At 36.9% G+C, this 17863-nt stretch overlaps 1 protein-coding gene and 1 pseudogene across 3 annotated transcripts in view; one reads left to right on the top strand and one right to left on the bottom strand.

The window, feature by feature from the left end:
- Window positions 1-17863, top strand: part of GRM1 (glutamate metabotropic receptor 1) — a 415932-nt gene that overhangs the window by 221961 nt on the left and 176108 nt on the right. The gene's annotated exons all lie outside the window — the stretch shown is intronic.
- Window positions 11799-12767, bottom strand: LOC110583127 (annotated as a pseudogene).

The following is a 17863-nucleotide window of genomic DNA, read 5'->3' as shown; positions in this document are numbered from 1 at the left end:
CCCCGCTTCTTATAGGGTTACCCACAGCAGTGTGGCTGCTTCCATTTCTAAAAGGCCCTCTTGGTGAAAGAATGTAGGCCTCTTGAATGAAAAGAGTTGCAAAGATATGAGAAAAGCTAAGATAGGTAAATTGGATTGGTAATAAATATAATAGAGGGAGGCATATAAAGGATTCAATGTATTTCTTTAAATTGTTTTAGATATTGGAGACTTTATATGCACATTTGCTATACTATGCAGGTATTTTGGTATCCCCAGAGTTTTCTACATATTTTTGACATATTTAACATTATGTTTGAGCTCTTATATTGTTCTAGACACTGTTCTAAGCATTTTACTTACTATCCCATTTAATTGACATAATAATTTGTAAGGTAGGTTGTTAGCCTCTTGTAACAGAGAAGAAAACCGGGTCACAAAGGGGTTAAATAACTTGACCAACATCACGTGTGTGTGGTGAAGCCAGGACTGAACGCACTTGATTCCAGAGCTCACCTTAGTGTGCAGTCCATATAAACTTCACCTACCTTTTCTGTGCAGTTACAGTGGCATGACAAGTTATGTAGCTGATAAAGTTAAGGAACATATTACTGGAAATATTTTAGTAAGTGAGAACTACGACGTTATTATATAAAGGTGAGGAAAGGCATACCATAATTTCCTGTGCTTTTTTTGGCTCTAAGGTGACAGATGGGACTATTTTAGGAAGACAAGTGTCTTCAAGAACTTTGGGGTTTCTAACATTTTACTTTTTAGTTCAGATGCAGTCATTTGATTAATGAAGTACTAATGTGAGTTTCCTTAATTTTCAGGCTTAAAAACAAGATCACTGGAAGAATATATGATAAGTTTAGGTAGCAACTACAGTAGACATGTATCTCTTTCCAAATAGGACCATTTAAATATCAGAAAATTGCCTACATTAAAACTGTAAACATATGTTGTGGAACTTCTGTCTTTTACCTTCTCACAATAGGGTATCTTAAATATCAAATCCACACCACCATCCCTTCTTTCTCCCACTCTACTTCTAATTGGCTGATGTCACTAAATCACCACTAAAGTAACTTCCAAATTAGTTTTCCAATACTCTTGCATAGTGCTTTTCTAACCTCAGAATCCTTTTATGTTTGTCCTTGCATTAATTTTATGTTCAGATGTTCACAAATGGACAGCCCTAGGGAAAGTAGATCATACACTATTCTCCTTTGAACTATTTGCGACCTAATATTCAAATATTAGGAGTGAAGGACAGACTTGCTATATATATCTGGCAGGTCTTAGTTGGGAACTACCTTAGGCCAAAATCAGCAGATGCTCTGTTTTCACAGTTGTTCATAAGCATCACATGAAAGTAAAGACACCTTGTCTGTCTAATCTGGTCTCAGCATTTGACTGGGGTATTTGGATGAGGGCAGAATTTGTGCAGAGTGAGCTTACAAATCAACTCGGATCATATCTCTTATCTATTTTGATCCCTTCCATGGCTTCCCATCTCATTCAAAGCTCATGCCCAAATCCTCCATGATCTGGTATCCTCTGACTGTATCTTTTAACCCTGATTCCAGTCACTCTTTTCTTGATTTTGCCCAGCACATTCCTACCGGGGCACCTTTGCATTTATAGTTCCCTCTCCCTGAAACGCTCTTCCTCAGACATTCCCAAGGCTCACACCTTCTCCTCCTTTATATCCTAACTCAAATGCAGCTCAGTGAAACTTTCCCTAACTACCCTCATAGAAATGTCGCCCCCATCCCTGATACTTTTCTTTTCTTTCCTAAGAAGTTATATCTACCTTACTTTTGATATATTTTACTTGCTTTTCTTACTGATTATTTTGTCTTGTGATTTTAGATATTTTTATCTGTTTTACTCAACTGGTATATCCTTGGAGTCTAGAATAGTACCTCAGTAAAATAATGGTTGAATAAATGATCAAGAACAGACTATATATACAAAACATAGAGATAATAAAGGAGAGTTTGATTAACTCTACAATGGTATTAGAAAATATTTGGGAAGACTTCCTAGAGGAGGTAACATCAAAACTGGGTTTTTATGGATTAACAGGATTTTTCCAGGAAGGCAGTTTGAGAGAGGGCATTCCACACAGTTAAAACAACATGTGTAATGGCACAGATATAAGACCACATATAATGTGTTTGGAAAACTCCAAGCTTTAAAATATTGATGAATATTAATATGTATTAAAATAAAGATATTATAATTTATTCTTTAAATAATAGAAAGCCCATGAGGCGTTTCAAGCATGAATGATAGAGAATCATGCTTTGCTCTGGCAGCAATGGAAAACATGGATTTGAGGAAACTGAGGCTTGACTTAAGAATACAAGTTAAAAGCCTTAGCTATAATGCAAGCTAAGAAGATGAGAGACTGTGCTATAGGGTGTATGTGGAGGGGTGGTAACAAAAAGAATTAACAGGAATAAATGATTGAGGGTGTGTGTGTGTGTGTGTGTGTGTGTTTGGGGAGGAGATTTAGAGGAATGGAGGAGCTGAATTTATAATGTTGATGAAAAATAGTGTTGTTCAGCTGAATTATCCAGTCTATCTCTTATTTGTTGACACTGATGCATTTCTTAGGATAATTTCTGAGCTATTCACCTTCATTTGATAGAACTTGAGAGTTCCAGAACTCTGGTTTATTGCTAATGGGATGCAACTGATAGGATAATAGACCTTTCTTTCTTAAAATCAATGGAAATATCAGCAAAGCAGTCTAAGCTATATTTTCTCTCAACATGCATAATCTTAAAACTTTCTGTAAGATCTCAAGACTGCTGAACTTTATTTTGAAGTTAATGGAAAACTATTGATTTTGATTCACTCAAATAAAATAAAAACTATTTTCTGACAAATCTACATAAAATTATTATGCATATGAAATATATCACTGTTTGCTATTTCCAGCTCCGTATGCATTATTTAATAGAAAGAGGATAAACTTTAAGTCACAGTGACCTGATCTGAATATCATACCTGCAAGATGACCTTTGGCAAAATTACCGGATCACCATGAATCTTACTTTTCTCATTAGTAAAATAAAAATAATACCTACATCATAGGATAGTTTTGAAGTTTAAATGAGCCAATTAGAATAACAAAAATTGATTCCAGCTAATGAGCAAAAAGGATTTATCAGAGGGAAGTCAGGACTTAAAATATTGACAAGAAGCTAAAGAATGGGCAGCAATCAGCAGAAACTATGGCAACAGGAACCACAGAAATGGTTTCCTAACCTAAACAGTCTGGATGCCACCGCTAGAAAGGGTGTGTGCCAACTATTTACATTCTTCATCCTTGTATCACCTGCTCAAGACTCTAAGTCTCAGGAAGGAGTGTCCTTTTGGCTGATTTGGCTTCTCTCAGCTTCCATACCAGGAAGCTCATCTAGGAATTTCTATCTCAAGACCTCAAAAGGAAATTTGGATGCTGGGAAAAGTAGAATGAATAATTGCTAGCCAAAAACATTAAACTGATGACTTTGGAACTGTTTTGACCATTATCCACAGCAAAAAAAAAAAAAAAATTTACATCATGACCTGGGGTTCACAGATAGATATGTATGTGTGTATTTATATATAACCGAGACAAAAGTTTCTCTAAACTGAACTTTTTCTTAGCATATGTGTTGTACTCAGTTTCATTTTATTTTATTCTATTTCACTTTTTAAAAGCCTGGTTCATGGGCCATCATGTTGATTCATGACTTATGAATGGGTTCCAATACACAGGCTGAAAGCATTTTATTACACTACATATAATATCAGCAAGTTGTAGGCACTTTGTAAATGTCAAGTTCTCTTGTACCACCTTTCCCCCTTCATTCTCCCTCCCACTTTCCCATCAAATAAAATTGCAGACAGTGGCTAAATACCAAGACACCTGAAGTCTCTTTCATTTTACTGACCTAGAGACATAGTATTAATCATATTTTCCTAAACAATGGAGTTTATTAAAAAATTAGGATGTTTAAGAGAAACATTATAAAGAAAAACAGTACGGAAGCAGTAGTAAAATGAAGAGAATAAGGTGTGATTTAAGCCTTAGGATTTCCTTTTTGAAATAGCATAGAATAATTTTCTGTTCCACACATACAGCATCTGTTGCTGTTCTCTGGTATAAGACTTGGAAGATTAAGCACACCTTTTCTCAGTTTTCCCTGTATTGAAAGAGCTATTTGGCCTTTTCTCAGCACAAAAATATATTTTGATCTAAAATATTGGGTTTGTTGTTTGGATTGTTTAATGGCATGAATTAGTAAAATAATGGATTCAATTCTTTATTTCATGTGTGTGTGTGTGTGGTCATTTAGCCACCAAAGCATTAAGCTCATAATAGGTTTGGCCAAAAGGACTTGAATCTGTTCATATGCTTCAAACACAAGAAAAATCATAGGTTTAAAGTGTTATGAATTGCTTTTTGGTCACTATATATTATTTAAACCATGTCAAAAAAGCTTCCACCATGCATCCACACTAACATGCCTCAGCTGGTTGTCACTTCTCAGCAATCTTTTGTTTATTGTTTATTGATTCCCTATCCCATTTCCAAGGAGAACTGTGGCAATTCCCCTTAGATGCAAGCCTTCAGCACTCAATCTATCCTTGTCAAACCCTGAGTGATTTCTCTAATTTGTGTTTGAGGTGTACCTAGTTGAAACTCCTCTATTTTTCTGTCTTCAAAGAACTCTGTGTCTCTCCACCAGTGACGCCTCTGATTTTAAGGTATATTGTTTCTCAATCTCATTTCTTCTTGCCTCTTTTGGAACCTAAGCCCCTATATTTGTTCCCTCTCATTTGCATCTTCAAATTGTCCTTCTCCACCAGAAGTGTCTTCTCTTCTTATAAACATTCTTAGATATCATAACAAACTACCGGAAACATCTTTGCTCAACTTTCCAATTCTCATAAGCTGTCATATTGTAACTCTCCTGTCCTTCAAATGCTACATTTCTTGAAAATATACTCTTGTTGCTTCCACTTCTTTATATTTATTCTTTCCTGTGTCTCTAACCAAGCTTTCACCCCATCAGTCTACTAAAACTGTTCTGAGTCTTCATGATAAGACTATGCAGGAGGTGTTTTTTTCAGTTGGTTTCCCTTGCAAAGCTCTATTCTAGTTCCTTGACTCCTTCCCAGTTCTTTGTCCCCAAGCTGTACCCTGAGGAGTAGCATTTTCTAAAGCCCTCTCCTGACATCTCTTGGGGTGGCAGTTGGGGAGAGGATTGTGGACCCTAGGGCTTTAGGTTTGGGGTCTGCCACTATGAGCTGTGCCATCTTGCCCAATTTACTTATCTTTTTCAACCCTGTAAGATGGAAATAATAACAACACCTATATCCAAGGGTTTCTTGAGTATTAGATGAGACAGTGTCAGTAAAGTGCTTAGGGAGTTTTTGCAGGTAGTAAATGTCAGCTATCATTTTTCCCCCAAGAAAATAGAAACCCTTCTGTTGGGGATGGGGGAACACTTTGCCAGCTTCCCATAGAGAGAGGTCCTCCATGATACCACTCTGGACCGCTGTCTGGCTCTTCACTCTCTCTTCCCCTGGTGTGTTAGGGGAAAGGGCCTGGCATTTGGTTTAACCCCTTCCTCTTCTTTCCTCTCTGCTTTCCTCCTTTACACCCAAAATTTTGTAGGGCAGTTTGTAGTGGCTAAGTATATAATATGCTAAGATTCCATGTTAGGAAGTCTATTGTTGCTACATCCCTAAGCCATGGCCTTCAATATTTTTATACTTGTCTGCCATCTCCTCTATCAATTTCAGTTGATCCAGAGGTTGGCCAGAGAAAAGAGAGTGCCAACTCATTGGGCGCCCTCAAACTTCAATATGTATTGTTTCTTTTTGTCTATTACATTTGATTCTAAATTCCAACCTTTCCCTGCTGTAATCCATCCTACGTACTACTGCCTATATTCTTACTAATAAAAAGCTCTTATGGTGTCCTCTCTTTTACAACAAATACAATTGCTCCATTATTTATAAACTTGTGTGTGGGTTTCCCTGAAATATTCATGGTCCTCCACAGCATGGTCTGATTCTCCCACTGCTGCTTTTGTGTTACTTAGTGCTCCATATGAACTAGACTTTTCCCTGAATAGCACATAAATTTCTGCCTCTGTGCCTTGGCTTATGCTGTTTCTTTGACCTAGAATAGTGTCTGATCTTTATTTTTTTAAATTCTGGTAATATTCTGAGACCACCTCCAGTGTCATCTTTTTAGTAAATACTTTCTTTATCCCCCAGTCTGATACAATTTATTCCTTTTTTTTATATGTATTTTTCAACTTTCTTATGGCATATTCTCCTAATTTTAAAATTTATAATGAGGCTATTTTATTTTCCCTTGTACAATAAGATCATAACCTGTTTAAGGGCAGAAGCTACAGCCTCTGCTTTTTAAACTCTGTAGTTTCTATTGAGTATTAAGCATGTAATCTTAATCTTAAGGGATCCTGTAGTTAGTAAGTGCTCAATAAATATTTTGTGATTTAAATTGAAATTAATATATAATACAGGATGCCCATTGGACACATTTTCTACCTATTTGTTCTTTTGTTAAAATAATAAGGTTTTTTTCCAAGAAGATAACTGTGATTTTAGCTGCTGTAATAAGCCATTTCTTAACTGAAGGGCACAGTGGTTACAGTTGTCTGCATAATTTTCTTGAAGTTTCCAGGCTGAAAAAGTTCATTAAGGTCTTAAAACTTACAGTTGAATTAAAGGCAAAAGGTAACATTGGAACGCTGGTTTGACAGCAGGTGGTTACTATTGCAGCAGTGAGATTCATGCAAAATTTTCATTGAAAATGAGTCCCTAAACACTCAAAGGATGCCCTTGCTGCTTATTTTCTTTAATTCATTCCATAAAATATTTTTCGTGGAATAATAAACACAAGGTTTTCAGCTAGGCATAATAGATATTCAACACCTAATTTAGAAAGGCCATAATATCAGAGATGTGCAGCCTGTTACACTTGAGAAAGCTTTTCACGGCACTTTGCTTTCTCCATCATAAATGTATTATTTCTGTTTTCTGTCACCCTTTCCTTCTTTCCCTTATCTCAGTTCCCTTCTTCCCTTTTGTTTATAAGTCCTTTTCTTTTTTTTTTAAAGATTTATTTATTTATTTGAGAGAGAGGGAGACAGAGACAGAAAGAATGGGGGGGAGGGGCAGAGGGAGCGAATCTTCAAGAATCGCTGAGCAGGGAACCATACACAGGGCTCTATCTCACAATCCATGAGATCATGACCTGAGCTGAAACCAAGAGTCAGACCTTAACTGACTGAGGCACCCAGGGGCCCCTGTTTATAAGTCCTTTTAAAAAATATCCTGCACTCTTTTTTTCCTACAAATTTTATTTTATTCTTGACTTATCTACCCGTGGGTTTGTTCTACCAGATTGACTTCAGAGAGGTCACTGGAACCAAAGAGCCTACAAGTAGACCTCACTACATGCAAGACAGGAGTAAAATCCATGAGAGAAGGTGTCATACCTCCCACATTTGGTATTGTAGCCCAACATCATATTCTGCATTGAAATAGTAGATATAGTTGCTGAATGAATAAATTAACAATAATTCTAATACACGAAGGAGGCCTCCATCACATCTAGGATAATAAAGGCTTCTTGCTGTACCCTGGCTGTACCTTGAGAACTGATGAAGATTTTTCTGTCCAAGCTCTCACCAACTGTCTGCCCAGCAAAGTTGTGCTGATCTCATTACCCAGGAGCCGAGAACTCGGGGCCCCACTCCTCAGTGAGCCCTCAGAGAAAAGCAGCCAATCACTCCTGTCTCCCTGGTCTCCAGCCGCACTCCGTGCTCACCCGGCCTGTGACTGAGCATTTCTATCTCTGGCACATGACCCTGTTTGGAGTCTCCAAGCCCAGCAGATTCCTGTGGTGTACTCCCGCGCCGCTCCTCCTGGGAGAGGAAGGGGCGTCTCCCCGGATCTGCCGCTTGTTGGGTCCCTGCTGGACGAGTGGTGGCCCGACTGTGCTGCCAATCACGGTTTATGGCAACCCCGAGCTGAGAGCCCACTCCTCAGCTCCGTCTCTGTATCCAGCTTCCCCGCTCCATACCTGGGAGCTCTGCCGCACTCAGGCACCCCTGGTCTTTCTGTGACCCCGAGGGTCCTGAGACCACACTGTCCCACGAGGGTTCCAGCCCCGCTTAGCCACTGGAGCGACATCCCTCAGTGGAGCAGACTTCTAAAAGTTCCGATTTTGTGCTCCGCTGCTCTGTCACTTGCTGGTAGCCGGCTGACAGAGGCTCCCTCCCCCCACGGTCTATCTTCCTGAATATCACCTCGGATTCACTTCTCCGCATGTCCTACCTTCCAGAAAGTGGTCGCTTTTCTGTTCAGAGAGTTGCTGCTATTCTTTTCTTCGATCTCCTGTTGAGTTCGTAGGTGTTCAGAATGCCCTATCTAGCTGAATTCCTGGGACCAGACAAAATTTAGGTCTCCTACTCTGCCGCCATTTTGCTCTTCTGCAAGTGTCTTTTTAAGTAGTCATAGAACTTCTCCTCCATATGCATTTGACAACTTACCAGTAAATGTCTTAGGAAATATCAGAGCAGAAGTATTGGTAGTGGTACATGGCATCCCAGTAGGTGTATTTCCAGCAAGTAAATGTTGCTCCCCTCCAGACCCTTTTTATGCTGTCCTATTTTTTTTTCCTATTATACAGTAGCACTATTTGAAATTATCTTATTCATGTAGATAATTATTATCTGCTTCCAGCACTAACATGTAAGTTCTGTTAGTCTAGCTTGTTCACCTCTGTATTCCCTAGTACCTAGGGCATTACCTGGCATGGAGTAGGACTCTGTAAATATTTGTTGAATGATAAATTGAGGAAAATGGATGGAGTTTGGAATACTTCTGTCTTCAGTACATGTTGTGGAGCGTACTCTATCTCTTCAAACAATCTGACAACCAGAGAGAGGTGATAAGAGAAAAGCTCTAATTCAACAGAACCATGCTTGAGAATCTGTGCATGCTGGTTCACAGTCCAGCTGGATGCTTGATGAGACATTCTTAGCAATCCATGGGACCACGCCATACATCTTGTCCATTAGCAAAACTGAGCCTGCATAGAGCTCTTATTTTTGAAAATAGCATCTAATTAGAAAATAAGTTTAGAAAATTTCTTGACATCCTTGATAGGATAAACAAGACATGGTCTTCATGAAACAAGGATAGACAGCCAAAAGATGAGAACATGAGGCAGACAGAGATTGAGTAAGGAAGGACTAAAAAAAATGGAATAGCAAAAGTAGATTAAAATCTGTGCTAAAGAATTAAATTGATACTGTGGATAATTAAATGATGATGCATATGCTGAAGATATGGATGTTTAACATGTACTGAGCACTGTATGTTTCAGAATATGTGCTAAGCCCTATGCATATGCCATTGGCTCCTCATCTTCCTAATCATAGCTGCACACTAGGATTAACTAAAGAAAAATTTTTAAATATTAGCACTTTAACCCACACCCATATTCTGATTTAATTGGTCTAGAGTGGGACTTAGGCAGTTCCACATCACTGCACAACTCCAGCAGTCACTACCAGCAGAGAATAGAATGTCTCATGAATTGTGCAGTGTCATAGCCCTAAGCCTAGCCATCTTTATTATTATTACTACTATTAAATTTCACAAGTGATTCAAATAAAAAAGCCAGTATTGAAAACTATCAGCATATGTGATTTCATTTAATCTCATTTTGGGGGGATAGGCTTAAGATGGTCTCCCAAAATGCAGAGAGAAAAGCAAATAAATAAAAGTAATGAGAAAACAATCTATAGATATGGGAAAAAATAGGAAAGAAATGCAAACTAAGAATTATAGGCATTCTAATGAGAGAGGCCAGGGCTGTTAGAACAGAAGTAATTATTTACAGCATAATTGAAAAAGGTCTTCAGTTACAAAGAAAGGACTTATTTAAGGGTATGCCATACTTAAGATAAAATTAATAAAAAAAGAGGCATTTAGACACATCCTTGTAATATTTATGAACTTCAAAAGTATAAAATAGTCTTATGAATCAACAAGCCAGGATCAGAAAAGAAAACAGAAACAAACAAACAAAAAACTGGCCACAAAGGTATAAACTTGGGCTAGCTTCAGATTTTTATGATAGAAGAAAGTTTTAAAATGTTCATAGAATTTTGAGGAAAATAGTATGTTATCTGTGACCAGCCAAGATGGTGCCCTCAGGTGAAGGCAAGAGATGAACATTTTCATTTAAGATCTTAAGAATCTGCTGAAAAATTATACAAATATATTCTCCATCTGACTAGATTTTATAGTCATTAGATTTTTATCTCACAGCATAAACCAAATACATTTTAGACAGATTAAACCATATGTGTGTGCCTGTATCTATTTATAATTTACATTATATGTATTATATTAACAGTATACTGAAAAATAATATAAATAAATATTTCAAGGTAATGGCATGAATCAAAAAGGAAAGTATTTATAGAACTGGCTCTTTAAGGCAACCCACAGAATGGGAGAAGATATTTGCAAATGACACTACAGATAAAGGGCTGGTATCCAAGATCTATAAAGAACCTCTCAAACTCAACACCCAAAAAACAAATAATCAAGTCAAAAAGTGGGCAGAAGATATGAAAAGACACTTCTCTGAAGAAGACATACAAATGGCTAACAGACACATGAAAAAATGTTCATCATCATTAGCCATTGGGGAAATCCAAATCAAAACCGCATTGAGATACCACCTTACACCAGTTACAATGGCAAAAATGGACAGGGAAAGAAACAACAAATGTTGGAGAGGTTGTGGAGAAAGGGGAACCCTCTTGCACTGTTGGTGGGAATGCAAGTTGGTACAGCCACTTTGGAAAACAGTGTGGAAGTGCCTCAAAAATTTAAAAATAGAGCTACCCTATGACCCAGCAATTGCACTACTGGGTATTTACCCCAATGACACAGATGTAGTGAAAAGAAGGGCCATATGCACCCCAATGTTCATAGCAGCAATGTCTGCAATAGCCAAACTGTGGAAAGAGCCGAGATGCCCTTCAACAGATGAATGGATAAAGAAGATGTGGTCCATATATACAATGGAATATTACTCAGCCATCAGAAAGGGTGAATACCCAACTTTTACATCAACATGGATGGGACTGGAGGAGATTATGCTAAGTGAAATAAGTCAAGCAGAGAAAGTCAATTATCATATGGTTTCACTTATTTGTGGAACCTAAGGAATAGCATGGAGGACATTAGGAGAAGGAAGGGAAATATGAAGGGGGGGAATCGGAGGGGGAGACGAACCATGAGAGACTATGGACTCTGAGAAACAAACAGGGTTTTTAGAGGGGAGAGGGGAGGGGGGATTGGTTAGCCCGGTGATGGGTATTAAGGAGGGCACGTACTGCATGGAGCACTGGGTGTTATACGAAAACAATGGATCGTGGATCACCACATCAAAAACCAATGATGTATGGTGACTAACATAACATAATAAAATTAAAAAAAAAACTGGCTCTTTAAACATCTTTTGCCTACAGAAATCCTGATAGACCAAATTTTATGTTTTCATTTTTAATTTTTTTAGCACAAACACATTTATTTACTAACTAAAGGGATGATTGTTATTAAATCAACACTTTGAAATAGTTGCATGTAAAATGTGTTAAAGGTAATTGAATACAGTAATAATTTAAAAAAGGCAATATGGAGATTTGCTCATCAAATTGAGCTTGTCCATCCTCACAGCTAATTCCTGTCTAAAATGATGATGGAATTTTTACTCTACTTTTTTCAAAGACCCAAGTACAGGTGACATTGTTCATGATGCATTCCACCACTAATTTTCTGTCTTGCAATTTTTTTGTTACTGTGTTTTCCTTCCCATCCCTTTCCTGATATTGAACCAATGTGCTATTTGTGAAGTTATAGACAGTCTGAGTTTTTCTGCCATCTGCTGTAGTTTCTTCAAACTTCTCTCCCAGATTATATGAAAACTGTGTTCTTTTCAAAGGGTTCTCAGTTTTTTTGGTGAGGCTTTTCCCATCAGAAGAGATGGATACAGGCTCGGCCACCATTATGAGCAACACAGTAACTATCCGGACCAGGAAGTTCATGACTAACCGACTACTTCAGCAGAAAGAGATGGTCATTGATGTTCTTCACCCCGGAAAGGCAACAGTACCTAAGACAGAAATTTGGGAAAAACTAGTCAAAATGTACAAGACCACACCAGATGTCATATTTGTGTTGGGATTCAGAACCCATTTTGGTGGTAGCAAGACAACTGGCTTTGGCATGATTTATGATTCCTTGGATTATGCAAAGAAAAATGAACCCAAACACAGACTTGCAAGACATGGCCTGTATGAGAAGAAAAAGGCATCAAGAAAACAGTGAAAGGAATGCAAGAACAGAAAGAAGAAAGTCAGGGGGACTGCAAAAGCCAATGTTGGTGCTGGCAAAAAGTGAGCTGGAGATTGGACAATAGAAGGAGTAAAGATGCTGCAGTGGCTTTATCTGTGGTGGTTGTGCAGATTTTTCATGAGAGGATTAATAAACTAAGAATGTTAAAAAAAAAAGAAGAAGAAGAGATGGATACAATCTGGTTTGGCCATTGCGCCTACTTTTCACAGAGCCATTCCTATTCCTACTTCCTTCATGTATTCGTCAGAGCCTTTGTTCTTCACTAAGCGCCATCTTCCTACCCGCTGCTGAATGGTGACCATGGTGGGTGTGGGTGGGGTGATAGACCAAATTTTAAAGAAAACAATAAACTAGGAATATATTCTCAACATATATAAGAGACTCTATATGTATACATACATATATACACAAACATATATGTATATGGGTATATATACACACACACTGTAATGTGACAAATATGAAACAGATAAGGGCAAATGACATAAACAGATAATTGCCAAATAGAAATTATTTTTTGAGTGAATGTGTAAGCAAAAGTTTTATTTACTTTTTTCCAGATTTGGTGAGATATAACTCAACATATATCATTGTATAAATTTAAGGGGTACAGCATGTTGATTTGATACACTAATATATTGTGAAATGATTACAACAATACGGTTAGTTAATACCTCTGTCACCTCACATAATTATCATTTCTTTCTTTCAAGTAAATAATACAATATTGTTAAGTATAATCACTGTGCTGTACACTAGAGTCCCAGAACATATTCATCTTATAACTGAAAGTTTGTACCCTTTAACCAACATCTCCCAATTTCCCCACACCCAAGCCTCTGGGAACTACTCTTCCACTTTCTGTTTCTATGAGTTTGGCTTTTTTTTTTTAAGATTCCTCATATAAATGAGATCATACAATATTTGTCTTTCTCTGTCTGGCTTATTTTACTTAGCTAATGTCCTCAAGGTCCATCTGTGCTTTTGCAAATATATTTCCTTTTTATGGCTGAATAATATTCCGTTGTATATATACACCACATCTTCCTTATTCATTCATGGTCAGATATTTAGGTTGTTTCTACATCTTGGCTATTGTGAATAATGCTACAATGAACATGAAAGCACAGATATCTCTTTGAGGTACTGATATCATTTCCTTTGGATATATACACAGAACTAAGATTGCTGAATCATATGGTAGTTCTATCTTTAATTTTTCTGAGGAAACATCATTTTGTTTTATGTAGTGGCCGTACCAATTTACATACCACAAATAGTGTACAAGTGTTCCCTTTTCTTCCCATTCACTAATACTTGTTGTTTCTTGTCTTTTGATAACAGTCATCCTAACAAGTGTGAGGTAATATCCCACTGTGCTTTTGATTTGCATTTCCCTGACGATTAGTGATGTTGAGCATTTTTTCATGTACCCATTGGCTATTTGTATGTCTTTGGAAAAGTTCACTATTTGGCTTCTCTGCCTATTGTTTAATTGGACTGTTTGTTTTTTTGCCCTTGAGTTATATGAGTTACTTATATATTTTGGAAACTAATGCCTTATCACATATGATTTCCAAGTATTTTTTTCCTATTCCATACGTTGCCTTTTCATTTGGTGATTGTTTCTTTTGCTGTACAGAAGCCTTTAGTTTGACATATTCTACTTGTTGATTTTTGCTTTTGTTGCATGTGCCTTTGGTATCATATCCAAAAACATTGCCAAGACTGAGAGAGAAGTAGGCCTCTTTGACAGCATCCTGCACAGCAGGGGAAGCCGGGTACTCAGTCACATGCTCTTATGTTCCCCTTGTGGGAGAAACCATGTACTGAGAAGATCTCTCTTGGTCCTGTGCTGTACCACCTTGGAAGAGGGCTGATGCAGATTAAGTTCGGCTGTTCCTCTTACCCTGTCCAGTGCATACCAACTTGGTTTATTTTTTCTTTCTTTTTTTTTTGTACGTGTGTGTGTGTGTGTGTGTGATCAGTGTGCTAGAACTTTGCTAGAAACTTGCACTTCCACAAACACTGTCTTATCCATGGGTGATTGTCTAAGAAAGTTTTATTGGGGCTTCTGGACCACAGCTGAGAGAATCTGGAGCTGGTTCATGGGCCTTTGCAGGGTCCACAGCCAGTACCGAGGTCTGTCTGCCTGTTACCTGATGCATAAGGAGCAAGGCTCTTCCTGGGTCCCTTGGCATAGAGTCCTGGATTCCACAAAGGCACTTTTTTCCATGAATGGATGCCAAATTTTTGTTGTTGGTGGGGGTGGGGGGAGGGTGTGTGTGTGTGTGACACAAACGTGGTACATTTTTCAGCCATGTTGCTAATGTTCTCTCCATATACGTATGTGTATATATGTATATAATTTAATTAATAACAAAGGCAAATTGAAGAAATTATCTGATGCATTGTTTTCCCTATCAAATTACAAAGGATTTAAACAAATAATCACATGATATTTCTCCATGCTGGAGACTGTGAGTAGATGAACATTCTGAGAGACTGCTGAATGTGTGAATGGCTGTAACATTCTGGAAAGCAAATTAACAATATGTATTAATGTTTAAAAGGTTTATTTCTTTAACTCTCCTTCTTAACTCTAATCTTAGAAAATATTCAAGGATACTGACCAAGATGTAAAAAAAAGGATGTTCACTTCAGTATTATTTGCAGTAGAAAAAAATGTCAGAAACTGCAATAATGTCTAGCTACTGGGGAATAAGTATTATTTCTGTTATAGACATAAAAATATTTAAAAATAACTTTTCATAATGTGGGGAACATTTTTATAAAATAATCATAAATAAAACGCTGAATATGAAATTATTAGTATGTTTTGAGTTTTGTAAGAAAAAATATGTATGTGAAATAAGATTGGAAAGAATTAACCAAACATAATCCTATTATTGTTTAGATGGTGGAATTATAGGTAACTCATATAACCTCCTCTACAGCTTTATATATAACATTTTACATACATGATAAAGTTACAAAATAGTGGGGAAGGATTATTCAGTTAACAGTGTGCTAAAAAATAGCAATTTAGGGCGCCTGGGTGGCTCAGTTGGTTAAGCGACTGCCTTCGGCTCAGGTCATGATCCTGGAGTCCCGGGATCGAGTCCCGCATCGGGCTCCCTGCTCGGCAGGGAGTCTGCTTCTCCCTCTGACCCTCCTCCCTCTCATGCTCTCTGTCTCTCATTCTCTCTGTCTCAAATAAATAAATAAAATCTTTAAAAAAAAATAGCAATTTAGAAAGACTCCAAATTAGATCCTTATCTTACCTTGCACACAAGCATAAATTTATTTATTGCTTTAACACAGTATTTTCTATGTCTATCTGCATGCTAGCACCATAACATTTTGCAACTGGATTTCTTTTGTATCTCAATGACTAAAATCTCTACATTATTTTAGGGACAAAAATAACAAGATGGCTAGGCTAGTTTAATCTATTTTCACAAAAACTGAGTACACAGTTGTAGAAATATCAAGTCTTTCATTTATACTTGTATCTTTAATTTTCTCATGAGGTAAAAAAAGAAGTAGGCTAATGCATGAGTTCTTAGCCTTTTGCTGTAATGCATTACAAATCAATTTGAAAGAATGTGTGCAATTCTTATACTGTAGGGAATATTCGGCAATTACATTACTTCAGAATTCTGGTTTTTTACAGAGTGTGTACTCACTAGAGAGTTAAGTAATGTTAAATAAATTAGCATCTTAATGAAAACTGTATATTAATACTGTTCCTGTTCCTAAGTAGTAATTTAATTCCACTAAATCACAGAATTCAATTTTTGCTAAATAAATATCATTGTCTTGAAAAATACAATGCTACAACTAAGCATTTGCTGTACTCCCTGATATTTAAAGATGGCCATTATTAAAAGGGGAAATGTATTCATTTTAAAGACTATATGGTTTGGAAATTTTGCTTACTGTCCAACAGGGCAAATTAGATAGGCATATTCAATGCTCCCTCTCAAGTGAGTCATTAGATAGTCCAGTTTAGTTTTGGAATGTGATCATTATATACTGCATCACTCAAGTAATAGAATTTTAACAACAATTCTATCAAAGATTTATTTTCTTTAAAAGATGCAGCCTAACCACAAAGAATAAGAGTAAGATTCTTACCACACAGTATAATGGTTAGAGGATAGTTTTTAAATAGCGTTTTAATTTTTTAATTTTTATTTATTTATTTATTAAAGATTTTATTTATTTATTTGACAGAGAGAGACACAGCGAGAGAGGAAACACAAGCAGGGTGAGTGGGAGAGGGAGAAGCAGGCTTCCTGCAGAGCAGGGAGCCCGATGCGGGGTTCGATCCCAGGACCCTGAGATCATGACCCGAGCTGAAGGCAGACGCTTAACGACTGAGCCACCCAGGCGCCCCTTAATTAGAATTTTTAATCCAAAAGAATTTAATTTTTCAATGAAAATTAAGACCTCATTGTGATTTTTTAAAAAATAATACATATTAAAGAGTTAACTTCAAAAATACCATATATGCTAGTAAACATGAAAATCCAGTATGAAGTGAGCAAAGAATTTTTTTAAGAAATTTCAAAGTTTGCCTGTAATGTTTTATTTTGAACTATAGTTTCTCTTGGGTATTAGATTCAGTCAATAATGTTTGTACAAATCACTTTTTGTTATGGAGTAGAAGTCTTGTGTGTGTGTGTGTATTTTTCATGCTTAACATAGTTAATGAGGTGGTTCATACAGTTTATACAGAGAAACCAGGCAAGTGTTAAGAATGCTTTTTAAAAAATTATTTAAATATTTCAAATATATAGATAGTACAGGGAATAACTTAATGAATGTCCATGTAACCACCAGTGATATTTAACGAATGTTAATATATTGCCATTTTTATTTCATTTGTTTTAAAGCTACAGATATATTTGAAGCCTACTTCCCTTACTAATTGCTAGTTCAACTGCTATTTCCCCAGAGCTGGATCATTATGTAGCTCACCTCCAAGGGCACTATTCTTGTAAAATACAATGCAAATGGTTGCATGGGGATGAGCAATGCTGCAGTTCTGCCCTTGAATTGGTATGGGATTTCCTGACAATACCTTTATACTTTTACTACATGTTATGGACCCACAAATAATTTGTAGTATTATTTTTGAATTTTCAGAGATAAACATAAATAGTAGTGGCCTCTTTGTAGCTAAATCTAAGGAAACATTTTCAGTGCTCATCTCATTTGACCCCCCAATAGCATTTGATTCAATGGACCGCTTGTCCTTCTTTAAACTCTTTCTTGAGCACATTAGCACCAGTCTTTCCTGATTCTCCTCTTCCCTCTTGCCACTCAATTAATAAAGTCTCCTTCCTTGACTCTTTTCAAATATTTTGTTTCCTTTTTTGCTAAACCCAAT

Source organism: Neomonachus schauinslandi, chromosome 8 (assembly GCF_002201575.2).
Source record: "Neomonachus schauinslandi chromosome 8, ASM220157v2, whole genome shotgun sequence".
Taxonomy (NCBI): Eukaryota; Metazoa; Chordata; class Mammalia; order Carnivora; family Phocidae; genus Neomonachus; species Neomonachus schauinslandi.
The sequence above is the reverse complement of the archived record's forward strand: the minus strand, read 5'-3'. Positions and strand labels throughout refer to the sequence as shown.